Below are 20,499 nucleotides of genomic sequence, written 5' to 3' on the forward strand. Positions count from 1 at the left end.
TAAACCTAGATAGTTTTTCTCATTTTTTGTAGAGATGCGGTCTCGCAATGTTGCCCAGGCTGTTCTCAAACTCCTGGCCTCAAGCAATCCTCCGTCTTGGACTCCCAAAGTGCTAGGATTACAGGTGTGAGACACTGCACCCGTCCGGTGGAAGATGCTGACAATGGGAGAAGCTATGCATGTGTGAGGGTAAAGCGCATATGGAAAAGCTCTGTTATCTTTCTCTTAATTTTGCTGTGAACCTAAAAAAATAAAGTCTTAAAAACAAAACAAAAAATAATAGATTGAAAATAAATTTAACAAATTGTCAACTTTTGTCAAATTCAATTGGTATCTCTCTTCTTTATGTTTAAGTATTTAATCATATTAAGGAAGTATTATTATATCTCTTAGGTGTGATGATGGCATTGTGGTTATGTTTAAAAAAAAAAAAAAAAAAGTCTTTACCAGTTAGGGATGCATACCAAGGTAGGTGAAATGGTATATGTTTGGAATTTTCTTTAAAATGTTCCAGAAAAAAAAAAGTAGGAGGATAGGTGATTAATAAAATGTGGACAATTGTTACAGATGGTGTTACATGGCCTGTTAGGGGACCAGGCCGAAGAGCTCTGCCACACACAACACACACACACATACACACACAGCCATCCATGGAAAAATTGTCTTCCATGAAACTTGGGGAAGCGGGGTACACAGCAGGAAGTGAGCAGCTGGTGAGGGAGCATATTTACAGCTAAGTATTTATAGCCGCTTCCCATCACTCCCATCACTGCCTGAGCTCCACCACTCCCCCCACTCTCCCCCGTCCATGGAAAATTTGTCTTACATGAAACCGGTCCCTGGTACCAAAAAGGTTGGGGACCGCTGCATACTATACTTTCGTGTATGTTTGAACATTTCCATTTCCGCAGTAAATTATTTGGGTTTATTTTTAGTTTTCATGATAGGAAAAAAAGTAAACAATACTATGCAGGATGGGCTGGAATGCTTACGGCAAAGAAATATAAAAACTGAGAGCATCTCTGTATTTATTCACTAAGACCTATGCCAGGCAGTACATTTCTCTTGAATTGAAGCAGTTTAAGGGAAAAAAGTTCAATTAAAAGCAGAATATTTATACCTTTGCACTTAAGTCATAACCATTCTCAACCTAAGGTCTTCCCTCATTATCCAGACAGCATTATCTTTAATGTTCATTCTAGACATTTATAGGATGATTTAATTTTGCCAAGCACTCAGTAATTCAAAATGCATGGCTATTTCTTAAGTGTCGTGGGATCATTTAAAATGACATGTCCTTAGTAACTAACATGATAATGACAGCCCAAGTCCATAGGAGACTAGAATTATTGAGGCAGAAATTATCACTGCAGAAGGGTCTGCCTCCTTACTTTGCCCTCAAGGTTAATGTCAGAAGATGTAAGGTGCACATACCCCTGCCACCCCAATTTCCTTAGGCAATATATCAAGAGTCCTGTGCAAATACAGCACTTTTCAACCATGTGTTGACAAAAACCTCAATTGGTACAAATTGAGGCACAATCTGAAATTGCTGGGCTGCTTTTAAGCCAGCAGAGGGAGCTGAACAGCTGTGCGCCCAAGCCTCTGACCCCACAAAGCAAGGGAGGGCTGATGAAACCAGAACAGTGAAGTCAGAACATGAAAGCAGCTCTAGAGTTCTGTCTCTGAATCACCTAGCCAATTCAAAAAGATTGAGATAGTTCCACACACACAGGCTGTCGACCTGCAAATAATCCACGGGAAGAATGTTTAAGATCATTTAAGCCGGCTCCATGGACCTGGCAGTTGGATCTTATGAAGTCAGCCTCAAGAAAGACAGGAAGCCCAGCCCCACCCTCTCTAGAGCACTTGAGGTGGAGCACAAGGACTTCTCAGGAAGGCTAGGCCTTTCTGCTTGGTGCCACTGCCAGGCAAAGAACAAGCAGAGACCACGCCTTCTAAGCCTGGCTCCCTCACAAACAACTGCTTAGCTCTTCAACTCATCTGAGAACCCCAAAAGAACACAACTACATACTGATTCTGGGTTTTGGAGTTGGTTTAATTTTTGCACTAAAATCACTAATTCATTAAAAAACATATATGATCACATTGTGGCAGCAGCTCTGTAGTTACAGAAAACTTTTATATTTAAGGAGTACCCTTTCCCAAAGGGTCCTTAGCTATAAGCAGAAACTATGCAAGCCCTTATGCCATAATATAACAAAAGTAATTATTTTAACACTCTTCTTATTTTATTGACCAGAAAAGTTAAGGCAAGAATTTGCCTTGAGTTTCCTCAAAAAGCCAGCCAAGCACAGGACAAGACTGAGAGAACACTCAAATTCTGGATGAAATGTTCCTGGAACATATCATTGCTTGAAGAGCAAAAGACTGATAATAATTGAAATGTCCATCCATAAAAGTCTGGTTAAAATTATTGCTCAGTAAAATAATCCAGACACAAAAGGACAAACATTATATGATTCCACTTATACAAAGTACCTAAGTAGTCAATTTACAGACAGAAAGTAAAATGGTAGTTGCCAAGGACTAGGGGCAAGGAATGGGGAGTTATGGTTTAATGGGTACAGAATTTCAGTTTTGTAAGATGGAAAAGTACTGGAGAAGGATGGTAGTGATAGCTGCACAACAATGTGAATGTACTTGATACTCCTGCCCAGTAAGTACACTTAAAAACGGTTAAAATGTTAAATTTTATGTTATATATATTTAGCCACAATAAAAAATGCAATGTATTATACAGCCAAAATAAATAAATAAAGTATGAGGCAGCTCATGGAACAATTTGTAAGATATAAAATATACATATATGAGTATATATATACAGATATACACATATATAAAAGATATAGCACAATGGGATTAGATCCAGGGTGTTTGGGTTTTGTCTTTGGAAGGCAGCAAAGGTGGTACTATAAAAGAATATAGGAAGTATGAGCTCTGAAATAAAAGTACATGGATTCAAATCCTGGTTTCACCATCCGTGTGTCCTTGGGTGAGTTCTTCTATTCCTCTAGTCTTTTTTTTTTTTTTTTTTTTTGAGACAGAGTCTCGCTTTGTTGCCTGGGCTACAGTGAGTGCTGTGGTGTCAGCCTAGCTCACAGCAACCTCAAACTCCTGGGCTTAAGCGATCCTCCTGCCTCAGCCTCCCGAGTAGCTGGGACTACAGGCATGTGCCACCATGCCCGACTAATTTTTTTTCTATATATATTTTAGTTGGCCAGATAATTTCTTTCCATTTTTAGTAGAGATGAGGTCTCGCTCTTGCTCAGGCTGGTCTTGAACTCCTGACCTTGAGCAATCCACCTGTCTCGGCCTCCCAGAGTGCTAGGATTACAGGCGTGAGCACACCCAGCCTCTAGTCTTAATTTCATAGTTGTAAAATGAACAAAATACCAACTATCTTCCAGGGCTGTTGTATTAAGTGAAGTAATATACAGGTCGTCAAAAAGTTCATGGAAATGCACATTATGAAAAAAACTACGCATGGATTTCAATTGTGGGGGGGTACCAAAATAAACTCAAATTAACTTCTTATAACACGTCTGAACAGGATCTAGTTTGAGGCACAAAGGAGGATAAGACAACAGCTTGAAAAAGGCCCCTATCAGAGCAACATGAATTCTGCTAAAATTGAAGCAAAAACAAACATCAAGTTTATCGGTGAAACTTGGGTGGAAGAACAGTGAAATCACTGATGCTTTACAAAAAGTTTAGGGGGACAATGCCCCCAAAGAAATCAGCAGTTTACAAAAGATAACTCATTTTAAGAAGGAACAAGACAATGTTCAAGATGAAGATTGGGCTGTTCTCCTCCACAGGGAGAACTAGTCTAGACTCGACTCTCTCTGTGGACCAGATTTAAAAAAAGACGACGAAGAAGAAGGCTGCAGACCATCCACATCATTTTGTGAGGAAAAAATCTTGTTCGTGCCCTAATTGAAGAGGACAAACAATTAATTGCACAAATAATATCCAACACCATAGACAGCTCAATTGATTCAGTTTACACAATTCTGACTGAAAAATTAAAGTTGAGCAAATTTTCTACTCTATGGGTGCCAAAACCATTGCACCCAGATCAGCTACTGACAAGAGCAGAGCTTTCAAGCAAAATTTTAAATAAGTGGGATCCAGATCCTGAGGTATTTTTTTGAACAATTATAACAAGAGATGAAACATGGCTTTACCAGTACAATCCAGAAGACACAGCACAATCAAAGCAATGGCTACCAAGAGGTGGAAGTGGTCCCATCCAAGCAAAAGCAGAGCAGTCAAGAGCAAAGGTCATGGCAACAATTTTTTTGGATTGCTCAAGGCATTTTGCTGTTGATTTTCTGGAGAGCCAAAGAATAATAATATCTACTTATTATGAGACTGTTTTGAGAAAGTTAGACAAAGCTTTAGCAGAAAAATGCCTAGGAAACCTTCACCAGAGAGTCCTCCACCAGGACAATGTTCCTGCTCATTCCTCTCATTAAACAAGGGCAACTTTGCAAGAGTTTCTACGGGAAATAATTAGACATTCACCTTACAGTCCTGATGTGGCTTCTTCTGGCTTCCTTTTGTTTACTAATTAAAAAAAATCTTTATAGGGTACATATTTTTCTTCAGTAAATATGTAAACAAAGACTACATTGATTGCATGGGTTAAATTTCCGTGGCCCAGGTCGGGCACAGTGGCTCATGCCCGTAATCCTAGAACTGGGGGAGGCTGAGACAGGAGGACTGCTTTAGGTCAGGAGTTCCAGACCAGCCTGAGTAAGAGCGAGACCCAATCTCTACTAAAAATAGAAAAAATGAGCCAGGCATGGTGGTGTGTGCCTATAGTCTACTTGGGAGGCTGAGGCAGGAGGACCTCTTGAACCCAGGAGTTTCAGGGTGCTGTGAGCTAGGCTGATGCCACAGCATTCTAGCCTGGGCAACAGAGTGAGACTCTGTCTCAAAAAATAAATAAACAAATTAATTAATTAATCAATTTCCAAGGCCCTCAGTTCTTTAGGGATGGACTAAGTGGCCGGCATCATTGCTTACAAAAGCATCTTGAACATGATGGAGATTACATTGAAAAGTAAAGTTTATATTTTTTTATTTTTATCTTTTAATTCTATTTTCTCACAAACTCTGAAGTCCCCACACATGTAAAAGCACTTAGTCCAGTACGATATATATTAGGTACATACATCCCTCAAAACACTCCAGTTTCCCTGAAGTATCATGCATGAATTTGTCCTAATCTTTCAAACTCTTGTTGTAGGTAGCATAAGAGTACAAATAGTATGATACATTTTAATTAAATAAAAATGTTCACAAATCTATACATAGAAGGACAGAGGCAAATTGGTTAGCAGAAGTCCCCTTTTGGGGATAGCAATTTTATTTAACACCCTTTTATATTATATTGTTAAAGTTTTTTCTTTCTCAGCCAACATCATACTGAACAGGGAAAAATTGAAAGCATTCCCGCTTAGAACTGAACCAGACAAGGTTGCCCTCTATCACAACTTCTATTCAATATAGTGCTGGAAGTCCTAGCCAGAGCAATCAGACAAGAGAAGGAAATCAAGGGCATCCAAATGGCAGCGAAAGAGGTTAAACTATTGCCCTTTGCTGATGATACGATCTTATACCTAGAAAACCCCAAATATTCTGCCATGAGACTACTGGAATTGATAAACAAATTCAGCAAAGTCTCAGGTTACAAAACAATGTACACAAATCAGTAGCATTCATATATGCCATCAACAGTCAAACTGAAAACCAAATCAAAGACTCAATATCCTTCATGATAGCAACAAAGAAAATAAAATACCTAGGAATATATTTAGCTAAGGAAATGAAAGACCTCTACAGGGAGAACTGCAAAACACTGAGGAAGGAAATAGCAGAGGACATAAACAGATGGAAAACCATACCATGCTCATGGATCGGCAGAATCAATGTTGTTAAAATGTCTATACTAAACAGATTCAACGCAATCCCCATTAAAATACTAACATCATTTTTTGCAGATCTAAAAAAAAAAAAAATTCTATGCTTCATATGGAACCAGAGAAGACCCTGTATAGCAAAAGCAACCTTAAGCAAAAAGAACAAATTGGGAAGCATCAATTTATCAGACTTCAAGCTATACTACATGGCTATAGTAACCAAAATGGCATGGCATTGGCACAAGAACAGAGACACAGACCAATGGAACAGAACTGAGAACCCAGACATAAAACCATCCTCATATAGCCATCTGATCTTTGACAAAGCAGGCAAAAACATAACACTGGGGAAAAGAATCCTTATTCAATAAATGGTGCAGGGAAAATTGGATGGCCACATGTAAAAGACTGAAACAGGATAAGCACCTTTCACCTCGCACAAAAATCAACTCACAATGCATAACAGACTTAAACCTAAGGCATGAAACTATAAGAATTCTAGAAGAAAATGTTGGAAAAACTATTACAGAAATTGGCTTAGGGAAAGAATTTATGAGGACCCCAAAGGCAATCACAGCAACAACAAAAATAAATAAATGGGACCTGATCAAATTAAAAAGCCTCTGCACAGCCAAGGAAACTATCATGAGAGCAAACAGACAAGCTACAGAAGGGGAGAAAATACTCACATGTTACACATCCAATAAAGGGCTGATAACCAGAATCTATATAGAACTCAGGAAGATCGGCAAGAAAAATCAAACAACCCCATTAAAAAGTGAGCAAAGGACATGAACAGAAACTTTTCAAAAGAAGACAGACTAATGGCCAACAAACATATGAAAAAATGCTCAACATCTCTAATCATCAGAGAAATGCAAATCAAAACCACAATGAGATATCACTTAACTCCAGTGAGAAAAGTCCCAAAACAACAAATGTTGGCGTGGATGCAGAGAGATAGGAACACTCATACACTGCTAATGGGACTGCAAATTAGTACAATCTCTGTGGAAAATAATATGGAGACACCTCAAAGAGCTAAAAGTAGAACTACCATTTGATCCAGCAATCCCATTACTGGGCATCTACACAAAGGAAAAAAATACATTCTATAAAAAAAGACATCTGCACTAGAAAGTTTATAGCAGCACAATTCACAATTGCAAAGATGTGGAAACAACCCAAGTGCCCGTCAACACATGAGTAGATTAATAAAATGTGATATATGCATACCAGGGAGTACTACTCAGCCACAAAGAACAATGGAGATCTAGTACCTCTTGTATTATTCCTGGATGGAGCTGGAGCCTGTTCTACTAACTGAAGTATCACAAGAATGGGAAAACAAGCACCATATATACTTGCCATCAAATTGGCATAACTGATCAACATTTATGTGCACATATGGTAGGAACATTTCATCAGGTGTCAGGCAAGTAGGAGAGAGAGGAGGGGATAGGTAAATTCACACCTAATGCATGTTGTGTACACTGTCTGGGGGATGGACATGCTTGTAGCTCTGACTCTGGCAGGGCAAAGACAATACATGTAACCTAAACATTTGTACCCCCATAATATTCAGAAATTTAAAAAATATATATAAAAATATACTTTTTTAAAACGTTTTTCTTCCAGCCTGAGCAAGAGCGAGACCCCATCTCTACTAAAAATAGAAAGAAATTATATGGACAGCTAAAAAATATATATAGAAAAAATTAGCCAGGCATGGTGGTGCATGCCTGTAGTCCCAGCTACTCGGGAGGCTGAGACAGGAGGATCGCTTGAGCTCAGGAGTTTGAGGTTGCTGTGAGCTAGGCTGACGCCACGGCACTCACTCTAGCCTGGGCAACAGAGTGAGACTCTGTCTCCAAAAAAAAAAAAAAAAAAGTTTTTCTTTTTTTTATAAACTGTGAAGACTAAAGGAAAATCATTCAGCCTGGTTTTCTTCTCAGCCTATTTATTCCTCTTTTCAGTTGAAAGGCCAACATCTTGCTTAACAGGGAAAGTTCAGAAGCATTTCTGTGAAGAAATGTATTCTGTGAAGCCAACCCTTCTTTTGTATCAACCATACCTCTCCTAAGCTCCAAGAAGCAGCAGCGTGTCTGTGTGCCACATAGTCCAGTTACACCAGTGAATAAAAAATAAGTCTGTTTTATTATTTTTCCAAAGTTCAAAATAATTGATATTAGTACAGAAATTCAGTCACACATACATCTCATTTTAACCTCGCTTGTGAGGTAAGGATTGCATAGACCTTTTTTCTAGATAAGGATCAGAGAGGGCCAGGCATGGTGGCTCACACCTGTAATCCTAGCACTCTGGGAGGCCAAAGTGGGAGGATCGCTTGAGGTCAGGAGTTCGAGACCAGCCTGAGCAAGAACAAGACCCTGTCTCTACTAAAAATAGAAAAAATAATCCAGGTAACTAAAAACAGAAACAAATAAAAAAATTAAGCCAGGCGTGGTGGTGCACACCTGTAGTGCCAGCTACTCAGGAGGCTGAGGCAGGAGGATCCCTTGGGCCTAAGATTTGAGGTTTCTGTGAGTTAAGCTGATGCCAGGGCACTCTAGCCTGGGCCACAGAGCAAGACTCTGTCAAAAAAAAAAAAAAAAAAAAAAAAAAAAAGGATCAGAGAGGCAAAATGACTTGCTAATAATTCAAGGACCTGGGCCTAGATCCTCAAACCAAGTTGTATCTACTCTACCAACATGCAGAGTAGATACAACTACTGGCCAGAAGACCAGCTAGAATTCCAAATGAGGATATTCTGCAGCTTTATACAAGGAAGAATAGCATTCCTCAGGCTTTTTATAAAAATGATTTTAGCCATTTTTAAGTACAGGGTTTTGTGGCACTGACTACATTTACATTTTCACACTGTTGTACAACTATCACCACCATCCATCTCCAGAACTTTTTCATCTTTCTAAACTTAAATTCTACACCCATTAAATAATATCTCCCCATACTCCTGACAACCACCATTCTTTCTCTAAAAACACCATTTCTGCCTCTTTGTATTTGACTACTCCAGGTAACTTCTGTAAGTAGAATCATACAATATTTGTCTTTTTGTGATTAGCTTATTCACTTAGCACAATGTCTTCAAGATTCATCCATGTTGTAGTATGTGTCAGATTTCATTTCTTTTTAAGGCTGAACAATATTCCATTGTATATACGGACTACATTTTGTTTATCCAACCATCCATTGATGGATACTGGGTTGCTTCTACCTTCTGACTACTAAGAATAATGCACTATGAACATGGGTGCACAAATATCTGTTCAAGTTCCCTACTTTCAATTCTTTTGAGTATATACCCAGAAATGAAATTACTGGATTATATGGTAATTTTGTTTAACCCGTTGAGGAACTGCACTAGTGTTTTCCACAGTGGCTCTACCATTTTACATTCTCACCAGCAATGCACAAAGGTTTCAATTTCTCCACATTCTTGCCAATATTTATTATTTTCCATGTGTGTGTGTCCCAAAAGTGGCCATACATAGGGAAAATGGGAAATTGTAGCTAAATGTACCTTTATGTACAAAATATTTATTACAAAACTTTTCCTTTGTATGAAGACTTTTGGGACACCCTGTATATAAAATAATCATCCTAATATCCTAATGGAGGTAAAATGTTTGCTGGCCTTTTTGACCTTCAAGTAATAGCCTAAAATGACTCTCAAGTCCTTGTTGAATAACTCAGAGCACAGCATTCTACGAGCAGTTTGAGTTATTTTTCTTTAAGTTACTTTACTTTACACTCACCTACCCTGAAATTCAGTTACCACTTTGCTGCTTACTCATTCCACCCATACAAAGTTTCCTGCAGTTTATCCCCATTGGTTTGGCATTTCCCTGCCTTGAACTAGCATCATATACAAATTTGGGAGATTTTATATTCATTCTCTCCACAAATCACTTACAAAAACATTAAGAGCACTAATCTCTGTATTTACCCAAGCCTGCCATTTCTGCAATTAGACCTATTTCAGAGGTGGATGTAATGTGGGGCAGCATGGCACAGCACTCAAATCACAAGCTTAGGATACCTGAACACAGGTTTGACTCTCAATGCTGCTACCACTTACTGGCCGTGTGCCTTTAGACAGGTCACCTAACCTCTCTAAATTATAGTCCTCCCATCCATAAAATTGAGAAAATAACTCTACCTATTTCATAGCATTATTGTTAGGATTAATGAGATAGATCTGTGTAAATGACTTGGTTCACTGCCTGATATTAATACATATTAAGAGCTAGGTAAATATTAGCTAATTATTATGCTACTTGAACTCAACAATAGCTAACATCACTTATTGTTTACCCTGGGCCAGGGACTATCCTAAGGGTTTTCTATGTGGTAGCTCTTCTAATCCTTTTAACAACCCCATAAAGTAAGTATTGTTGTTATCTTTATCATTCAGATGAAGTTACAGAAAAGCTATATAACTTGAAGGTACCCAGCTACTAAGAGTCACTGTTGGCCGGGAGCAGTAGTTCACACCTGTAATCCTAGCACTCTGGGAGGCCGAGGCGGGCGGATTGTTTGAACTCAGGAGTTCGAGACCAGCCTGAGCAAGAGCGAGACCCCATCTCTACTTAAAAAAAATAGAAAGAAATTAGCCAAACAACTAAAATATATACAAAAAATTAGCTGGGCATGGTGGCACATGCCTTAGTCCCAGCTATTCGGGAGGCTGAGGCAGAAGGATCAGTTGAGCCCAGGAGTTTGAGGTTGCTGTGAGCTAGGCTGACGCCATGGCACTCTAGCCCGGGGAACAGAGTGAGACTCTGTCTCAAGAAAAAAAAAGAGTCACTGTTGGGATCTGAATCCAGGTAATCTAGCTCCAGAGACTGTGCTGCTTACCATGATGCAATCCAGTCTCTCAAATATAACAGGGGCTAGGCAGAGAAGTAAATGAGTGAAACCAGCTAGATTAAATGGCATACTGAAGAACACATACCTCTTTTTAAAAGACAAGCCACTACTCAGCTCTAACCAGTTGCTGCCATAGAGAAATACAGGGTGAAGATTACCACATTTTTAAAATTTTTTCAACAAAGTCCAGCAGACTGATTTTTGCAGGCTGAATGCAGGCTCAGTGCAGGCTGCATTTGGCTTATGGATATTAAGTTAAGGTCGGGTGATTTGCCCAAGGTCACAAAACTGATGTGCAACAGCACTTCCTAAATCAGGGTTGTGGGGGTGGGAATCAAAAGGCAAGAGCAGGCAGGTCTGGACAAGGAGAGGTGGTGTCATACTGATTTTGCTCTTCACTACATAAGTATCTGTAGGAGGGGTAACATCTATAGGCATCTCCTGACACCCATTTACCTAGTATCCTTTTGCTGAAAGCTGAGTTCACTTATCTATATACTATCTCATTTTTCCATATCTTCCAATTAGGTAAGTAGGGCAGAAACATTATCCCCATTTCAAAGATATCAAAAGTAAAGCCCTGGCTTGCCTTGGCTCCTAGCTTGGAGTATTTCACATTAAATAGGAAGAAGTATTAAAGCAGCAACACTCTAACTAGACAGCTAAAGATCCATAAAATAAAATGGTTTCTCTAAAATCAGATGACTAATAGCAGTGGAGTTTAACAATACTGGGATTTTTAAATACTAACCCTAGACAATGTCTTTAATTCCTGAGCAGAAACAGGGAAAGAAATTCACAAATATTCAAATATCCCTTTCTCCTTACACCAGAATCACAGAATAGAGTCAGAAGGCACCTAAGAGATCTTCTCTGATATCCCCATTTTTCCAGTGAGAAAACTGAGGCACAAAGAGGTTGAACTCACCTGTCCAAGAGCACACCACCAGTTAGAGGCAGAGTGGGATTCAAATCCAAGATGTCTGATTCCAAAGCCCCTGCTCTCCTAAAGTGTGGTAAACATAGGCCACTGGATGATTTTAGACAGTAGAGAAATAATTTTAATAATTATGTATTTTAAGGTGTATTAGAAAAAAACAACTAGCACATAAAACCCATGACTTCACAGACATTATCCTAATATAAAGTTTTCTTTCAAACATTGTTTTAAGGGGAGTCAACTTAGAAAAAATGTTAATAGCACGGATGATACCCCTTAAATACGACAGAAGTCAAAAAAGGTGGGGCTCAAACCTCTGAAATTTGGAGAATAGGTTACCAGGCACATTTACTACCTCCTTAAGAGAGGGCCTCTAAATCTGAGGCTGAGATCTGATATACACCCAAATGCAAACAAGGTAACTAGGGAATAATCTCAGAAGGCATTAGGAGAATGTGACTACTTTTAACAAAGTAAGTTGCAACCTCATCAGTTGCACCGTAATCAGCCTAAAGAAGACTACAAAATGGCCAAAACTTAAGATAAAAATATTCAGCCTCACTAGTAATCAAAGCCAGTTATATGAGAACTTAAGTCATAATATACTTTTTAAATAATACCATTTTTCACATACTGATTGAATTGGGAAAAATAAAATAATGCCCAGCAATAGTTATGATACAGTCTCATAATGCAAGCGTAAATAAGTTGTTTCAACTATCTTGGAGGACCGTTTGGTAATATATATCAAATGTACCTTAAAAATATCAAAAAATTCATACCCATTGACCCAGAATTCAATTTCTAAAGATTTTATTCTAAGGGAAAATTTTTTTTAATAAATGTTTAGCTATAAGGACTGACAGAAAAGCAAAAATATTAATAAATAGAAGGAATGAGACAGTACTGGTTAAATTCTGAGGTAGACACTTCACAGGATGCATGCCATAATATCATTCTTTAGAACAGTTGTTCTCAAAGTGTGTTCCATGGACCCCAGAAGGTCTGCAAAGTCAAAACTATTTTCAAAATAAAGCAATGTTATTTGTCTTTTCCACTGTGTTGACTTTTTAACTGATGATGCAAAAGCAATGGTGGATAAAACCACTGGTGCCTTAGTGCTAATTAAGGCAATGACAGCAAATTGTACCAGTCATCAGTATATTCTTAACTTGCCACTCACTTGCAGTAGGACACAAATGCTACTTTCACTTAGGAATATCCTTGAAGTGGTAAAAATAATTTTATCAAGTTTCAACCAGAGAATATATCTTTTTTTTTTTTTTTTTGAGACAGAGTCTCACTCTGTTGCCCAGGCTAGAGTGCCATGGCGTCAGCCTAGCTCACAGCAACCTCAAACTCCTAGGCTCAAGCAATCCTACTGCCTTAGCCTCCCAAGTAGCTAGGACTACAGGCATGCGCCACCATGCTCGGCTAAGTTTTTCTACGTATTTTTAGTTATCCGGTTAATTTCTTTCTATTTTTAGTAGAGATGGGGTCTTGCTCTTGCTCAGGCTGGTCTCGAACTCCTGACCTCGAGAGATCCTCCCACCTCAGCCTCCCAGAGTGCTAGGATTACAGGCGTGACCCACCGCGCCCGGCCTCAGAGTACACATCTTAATACTCTGATCGGAAGAACACATAAAGAACTTCTACTGTGTACACTGAAGAAAGATAATTATTTTGTCAAAAAATATACGTGTGATAGTTTGCATTGTGAACTGAACTAGCTGCTTTTTTCATGGAATACCATTTTTACTCGAAATGACTGACAAACTATGGTTATTGAGACTTGCGTATTTGGCCATATTTTCTCAAAAATGAATAAGATGAGTCTGTCACTTCAAGGAAAATAAGTGGCATTATTTGTTGCTTTCAAGTGAAAATAAAAATTTTGGAAAATTTGTATTTGCCATGGTGAATTTAAAGACTTCTCTGATGAGACTGGTGGTAAAATTAACACGTGAATTTCAAAAATACGTTATATAATGAAACATGTAAAGATTTAGGCTGGGCGCAGTGGCTCACGCCTGTAATCCTAGCACTCTGGGAGGCCAAGGTGAGAGGATCGCTCGAGGTCAGGAGTTTGAGACCAGCCTGAGCAAGAGCGAGACCCTGTCTCTACTAAAAAATAGAAAGAAATTATCTGGACAACCAAAAAATATATAGAAAAAATTAGCCGGGCATGGTGGCGCATGCCTGTAGTCCCAGCTACTCGGAAAGCTGAGGCAGAAGGATTGCTTAAGCCCAAGGCTTTGAGGTTGCTGTGAGCTAGGCTGACGCCACGGCACTCTAGCCCGGGCAACAGAGCAAGACTCTGTCTCAAAAAAAGAAAGGATTCAGAAAACCTGCAAAATTCAGTGAATCTATATTTTCCAAATGATCAATGTATGATGTTGTAAAACAATGCATGGGTGGAAAGATCCACTCCAAGTTTAAGACAGATTAATGGATTTTAATGTACAAACTATGACAAGTTCTTTGATCTGGTTTTGGATTCTACATTGCAACTAATCTGTAAGAAACTTCTACTTTTTGATTTTTGATATAGTATCAGAGTAATATACGCAGTTACACAGTTATCTGAGGCATTAAAATATTCTTCCCTTTTGTAAATATAGATATTCATAAAGCTTAATTTCTTTACATACTTTAGCTAACCCAATATTTCACAACAAATTAAATGTAAATGCCTTCTATTATGACAGCCATCAAAGAGATTTGGAAAAATATAACAATAGCATTCTTCTCACTGTTTTCCTATTTTGGAAAATATAGTATTTTTAATATTTTTTCATTTAATAAAAAATTTAATATTTTCTCATTAAAATGTTATGTTAATATTAAGTTTACATTGCTGTTTTGAAATAAATGAATTTTTAAATTTTCTCAGTTTTTTAAGTTCTAATACAATAAAAATGATAGATATGACCAATATGAACTGAAGTTCTTTAAGCTCTTCAATGATTTTTAAGAATATAAAGAGGTTGAGACCAGAAAGTTTGAGAATTGTTGATTGAGGACAGTGGTTTTCAACTCAGTTGATATTCCCCCCCAGATGAATTTGACAATATCTGGAGACATTTTTAGTCGTCACAACTGGAAAGATGCTAGTGGCGTATAGTGATTAGAGGCCAGGGATGTTGCTAAACATCCTATCATGCACAGGACAGCACAATAATAATCCAGCCCAAAATTTCAATATTGTTGAGGTTGAGAAATCCTGCTTTAGAAGAAAATGCTATGACATATGAAAAAAATTAATATTAAGTAAAGTTATAAAATAACAGATAGTCTAATTCCAACTTTATTTTTGAAATATGTATACTAAATATGTACCAAAAAAGGCTAAAATATCTTCCGAATGTTAACAATGGTCATCCTGAGTAGATGGAACTACTTCTTTTCTTTAAATACCTCTCTATTTTCCAAATTTCCTATAATTAATACATATGTATGAATTCATAAAATTATGAATGGCTGAGAGGCCTATGTTATAAGTGCCATATTCTGATGACTTGTATGATTCAACAGGCAATTCTCAATAGTGAAGTATGGAATTAGTGACATGTCAAAGAATAAAAGCTCCACAAATAGAGCTAGGGGGACAGTACAAGCAGGTTCTCAGGGCCTCAACAACAGTAAGGATCTATAGGAAAGTTATTAAGATAGTGGATGTCGCATTGTAAGGTACTCCCAGACCATAGGCTGTCTTCATCTTCAGTCTTACCTCTTCTGCCATAGAGAACTAACCTGGACAATATTCTCTCCTGAATATATCACAGATACTCTTCATCTATTCTGAGCAGTTTCTGATTTTTTAATTTTTGTACACAAGAACATTGCCTACTTGATTTTGGCAAAATTCCTTGTATAAGCAAAATTAACAACACAATAAAGCTTTCTTTTCTCTTCCTGGGTAATTCTAAAAGATTGACTCAATACAGGCCCCCATAGTCCTCCTGGGAAGGCACCCTACACCCACCCACCCACCTACCAGCAGGTATAAACAGAGATGTTAACTCTGAGACTAAATCAAGGGCTAGCAGCCAAACACCCGAATTCCAGTTATTTCTTGCCAGGAAGAGAACCCCCCATCCACAGTTTTACTTTCCACAGTTTCAGTTGTCCGCAGTCAATCAAGGCCCAAAAATATTATTTTGAGAGAGAGAGAGAGCACACTCATTCATGTAACTTTTATTACAGTATACTGTTATAACTGTCCTACTTTATTATTAGTTATTGTTATTAATCTCTTACTGTGCCTAATTTATAAATTAAACTTTATCATAGGTATGTATGTATAGGAAAAAACATAATATACATAGGAGTCAGTACTACTCAGGTGTGGGGACTAGATGTCAGGTTTGTGTTCCCTGGTTCTGGTTCCCAGAACCAAAGAATGGTTACTGGTACCAAGTCAAAGGAGCAAATGAGCAGACTAAGTAGATGCAAGCAAGCAAAGCACCTAAGTTTATTAAAGTGTACTACATTCCAGAGAAGGAATGGGTCAACCCCCCAAAATAGAGAAGACCCTGAGTTTACAAGATTTCTCCCCTTTATGCTGATTACCTAATTCTATGCTAAGCGGAGGGTGGAATATTCATAATTTTTCTTGGAAAAAGGTGGAGAATTACAGGAATGGCGAATCCTCCCCTTTTCTATCCTTGTATGGCAATTTCTGGGGGTTGCCATCGTACTTGTAAACTGTCATGGCATGAGTGGGTGTGATTTTTACTATGTTAATGAGGGTAGGTCACTTGAGGATACTGTCACCTTACTTGTATACATGCTTTAAGGACTCTCTTTTGTGGCCATGGTCATATCTCCACTTTGTAGCCTTTTTACCTCTTTCTGGTTGCTCAGCCCTTGGGGACCTCTTGACACATAATCTGTTCCTTCTTGAAAACCCCTTTTCTGGTCAATTTGTTCCTCCTAGTAGACAAAGCATCTCCTAACATCATCTATATCTCGATGAAAATCCCTAGACAAAACATCTGTTTCCCCTCCTCCTTATCCCTACCTAACATTCTCTCCACAGTTGCAGGCATCCATGGGGGTACTGGAACGTCTCCCTCATGGATGGGGGAAATACTGTATATCTAAGGCAAAGCATATACTTCAGCCATCTATGGCAGCAAATAATGAGGTATCTGTACTAAGCCATCAGACATGGTCAAGCAGCTATAGAAAAGAAACATAACAATCCTCAAAGGTTCCAATTAGTCACTTAGTCCAAGTAGTAACACAAAAGATACAAGAATGTAAACACAAGACTTGAATCAAAATTTAGAATGGGGAAAGTTGTATAATAAAATTTTGACAGACATCTGGATTTGCAAAAAATTCCTCCTCCTGAGCAATCTTCTTGGAAGGCAACAAAGACTTTCCAAAGAAAGGAAGTATAGCTCAGTAGGCTAAGAATTAAAACTGAAGACTCAGAATGACTGTCTGCCTCCACCCTGGAAAATCTTTACTTACTCATCTACAAAACTGTAAAACAATGGGGCACCACCAATTTAATCAAAACCTTGTTCAGGGACAATGAAACTGCATATAGAATGTACTGGCAGTGTTACCCACTCACAGAGTTTAACACTTTACTCGAGCAAGTCTTTTATACATGCAGAACCTCATGACCTTCCCTAGTGAGGGAATAGGTCAGAAGACTCAGAATTTTTTTTTTTTTTTTTGAGATAGGGTCTCACTCTGTTGCCTGGGCTGGAGTGCAGTGACATCATCATATTATAGATTACTGCAATCTCAAACTCTCCGGGGCTCAATCAATCCTCCTGCCTCAGCCTTGTGAATAGCTAGGACTACAGGCGTGTGCCACCACACCCAGCTACAGAAGACTCAGATTTTAATCCTGATTGTACTACCTTCTAGCTATGACCTACTGAGCAAATCATTTGACCTCTTTACGCCTTTGTTTCCTTGTATGTAAAATTAAAGACTTCACTGAGACGATCATTAGTCCTTTCTAGCAACAAAATTCTGTGATTCTATGGAAACAGAACATCAGAAGCATAAGATCACAAGTAAGAATGGTGAAATTAATACTCTAACCAGACCACTTAAATTTCTTTAATGATGACATTTCACAACATGAAAGACATTCTATGGTCAATTGGCCATATACCAGAAAAACTAATTCCTGAAAACCCATTTCAAGGTCAATCTATACACTAAAGGGCCAACTTTTACTCCAAATATACTCTGGTGCTGCATAGAAACTCCACAAAAGTAAACCTATAATATGGTTTTAATATCAATATCATATCCACTTTTGGTTTAAAAGTCCTCAGAAAAAGATCTCAGCTCAGTGGAGAATCGTTCCTTAAAATCAACTCTGCAAAGAGGAACAAGCCACAAGACTTCTAAAAATATATATACAAGTAAACAGTAGAACAAGAACTGTAAGAAAATTTGTATAGAAAGGAAGGGGTAACACTAGCCTTTGGACCTAGCATTTTCCTAATGGTTTTAGCCTCCCCCCCACCTTTCTAATGAAAAGATGATGGGACAAATGATGACTAACCCAAACACTCTTCCTCTCAGGCTCTATCTGGTACCTTGAAAGTGGCAGCTGAAAGACCTGAGGTAGGGAGGATGGAGGCTTTTCCACCAGAGGCATTCAATCATTCAATGGTTAATGTGAGGGGTTAGCAGACTGGCGCTTTAGATTTACTTGAATACCAGGACAGCTCGGATGAGTGTTAAGTAGATGACCATATAATTTATCATCTAAACTTGGACCTTTTTAAGAATGAAAGGAGCATTAATAATTACACCCGGGCCATGGGGGAATTTAGGGCAGTCCCAAGTAAACCAGCATATATGGCCAGCTTCATTATAAAGGAGCGTAGCAGGCAGCAAGCAAGGCAGGCAGGGAACCTAGAGTTACCTTATCAACCTTATACAGTAATCTTACCTCACCTTATCAACCAGCAGGAGCCCCAGCAGAGGCAGAAAAAAGGTGGGAATCAGCCCTTCTGCCAACATTTTCTCTGCTACCTCGATCTAGTATAAACCTGTCCATTTCCTCAGATGCCATTTTCTCATTGACTCCTATATATCCCATCCCTCAAGAATATAACTTCATTTTAAAATTAACCCTGATGGGAAAATAGTACTAGAGTACAAGGACCTGACCTCCTACAAATATCAACTCTGTAACCTGAGTGGTACACGATAGAACCTCTGTTATTCAACATTGCAAGGAGCAAAGAGTGAGCAAGGTGGCAATAAAAGTGTGAACATGAAGGCATGGGAGGAGCAGACAACTAAAATGACAAACTACTACTATCAAGTCTTGCCCTAAATCTCTAAGAAAACCAATCTGAAGAGCAAATTGAGTCTAAGATCATAACCTACAGGGCAACCCTCCTTGTTCACCCAATCAATGAATGAAAAGCCTTCTTTTGCACAGAAGCAGAGTGAAGTTGCTGGTGACAGAAGTAAATTTTACTTACGAGGACACTATGCTTCAAAATTCATTAAGGATTAAATAAGCTTATAATCTGGTCTAGGAGTCACACTTCCCTTTATGATGCTGTGTCTGTGGAAGAGTGCTTCCAAATGTCTTACCAGTGCTCTCTGGGCAAATAAGCCCATGTTACATCTTTATACCTTCTTCCAAAAAACACTTTATTCTGAAGCACAAGTATTCATCTGTGCCCCAGGCATAGATATTTTCTCCACATGTATAACTATATGAGGAAAGATACCTATATCTGTTGGCTGAAATTCAGCCAAATATAATCAATTAGCATGCTCTCTACAGTTATCAACCTCAAATTACAAGCTCAGTAAATACATATGTATTGTTTGTACTTTTAGTAGGGCTATTGGATACTTGGTAACCAGAGTATACCTACTCCTAATTAGACTAAAGTAAGGAGTTCAACCCAGTTGGATTTAGTCACATGGTTTATGTAAGCAAATATGAAACATACAAAGGGTAAAAAAGGAGACTTTAGATGACAACAAAGACCAAAATTCAGGTGAGGTGATTTCTAGCACCAAGAGAGATCTGCTTGAGTAGTGAGTACTGTGGCAGTGACCAGACCAGCTTATTAGCTCCAAGACCACTGCTCCATCTCCTTAATCCCACCTGCCTTCCTCTATTTGCAGTTAGCAAAGTATCAGAGGGACAGCATCATGAGATGAGAATGAAGAGAAAAAATCAGATTCTTTAAAAATGTATATAACATTGTAAAAAGTTCAGAGCAGTTAGTAATGTGTCTTAGAATATATGCAGACCCAGCCTGGAAATCTAGCTCTACCACAAAACATGGGAGCTTTCACAAGTTACCTAACTTCTCTAAGCCTCAGTTTCCTCATACATAATAAATGGATAATAGTACTATACCCAAGCCAGGCATATGGCTCACATCTGTAATTCTAGCACTTTTGGAGGCCCAAACAAAAGGGTCGCTTAAGGCCAGGAATTCAAGACCACCTTGAGCAACATAGTGAGACTTTGTCTCTACAAAAAATTAGCCAGACATGGTGGCACACCTGTAGTTTCAGCTATGCAGGAGGCTGAGGCAGGAGGATCACCTGAGCCCAGGAGTTTGAGATTGCAGTATATGATGACGCCACTGCACTCTAGCCCAGGCAAGAGAGCAAGACCGTGTCTTTAAAAAAAAAAAAAAAAAAAAAAAGACTAGTACTATCCCTAACTTAGAAAAGATTCTTTTAAGCAGTACA

General features: G+C 38.5%; 1 protein-coding gene across 6 annotated transcripts in view; it reads right to left on the reverse strand.

The window, feature by feature from the left end:
- DCAF5 (DDB1 and CUL4 associated factor 5) overlaps positions 1-20,499 on the reverse strand; it is a 110,510-nt gene that overhangs the window by 80,961 nt on the left and 9,050 nt on the right. Inside the window, exon 1 of one of the 6 annotated variants that reach the window (XM_069488272.1) lies at positions 11,773-11,792. The exons of the other annotated variants lie outside the window; for them this stretch is intronic. The gene's annotated coding sequence lies outside the window, so the exon portion shown is untranslated. Of the gene's footprint in view, positions 1-11,772; positions 11,793-20,499 lie in introns of those variants that run through there. 6 annotated transcript variants of the gene reach the window in all.

This window comes from Eulemur rufifrons, chromosome 2 (genome assembly GCF_041146395.1).
Source record: "Eulemur rufifrons isolate Redbay chromosome 2, OSU_ERuf_1, whole genome shotgun sequence".
Classification (NCBI taxonomy): Eukaryota; Metazoa; Chordata; class Mammalia; order Primates; family Lemuridae; genus Eulemur; species Eulemur rufifrons.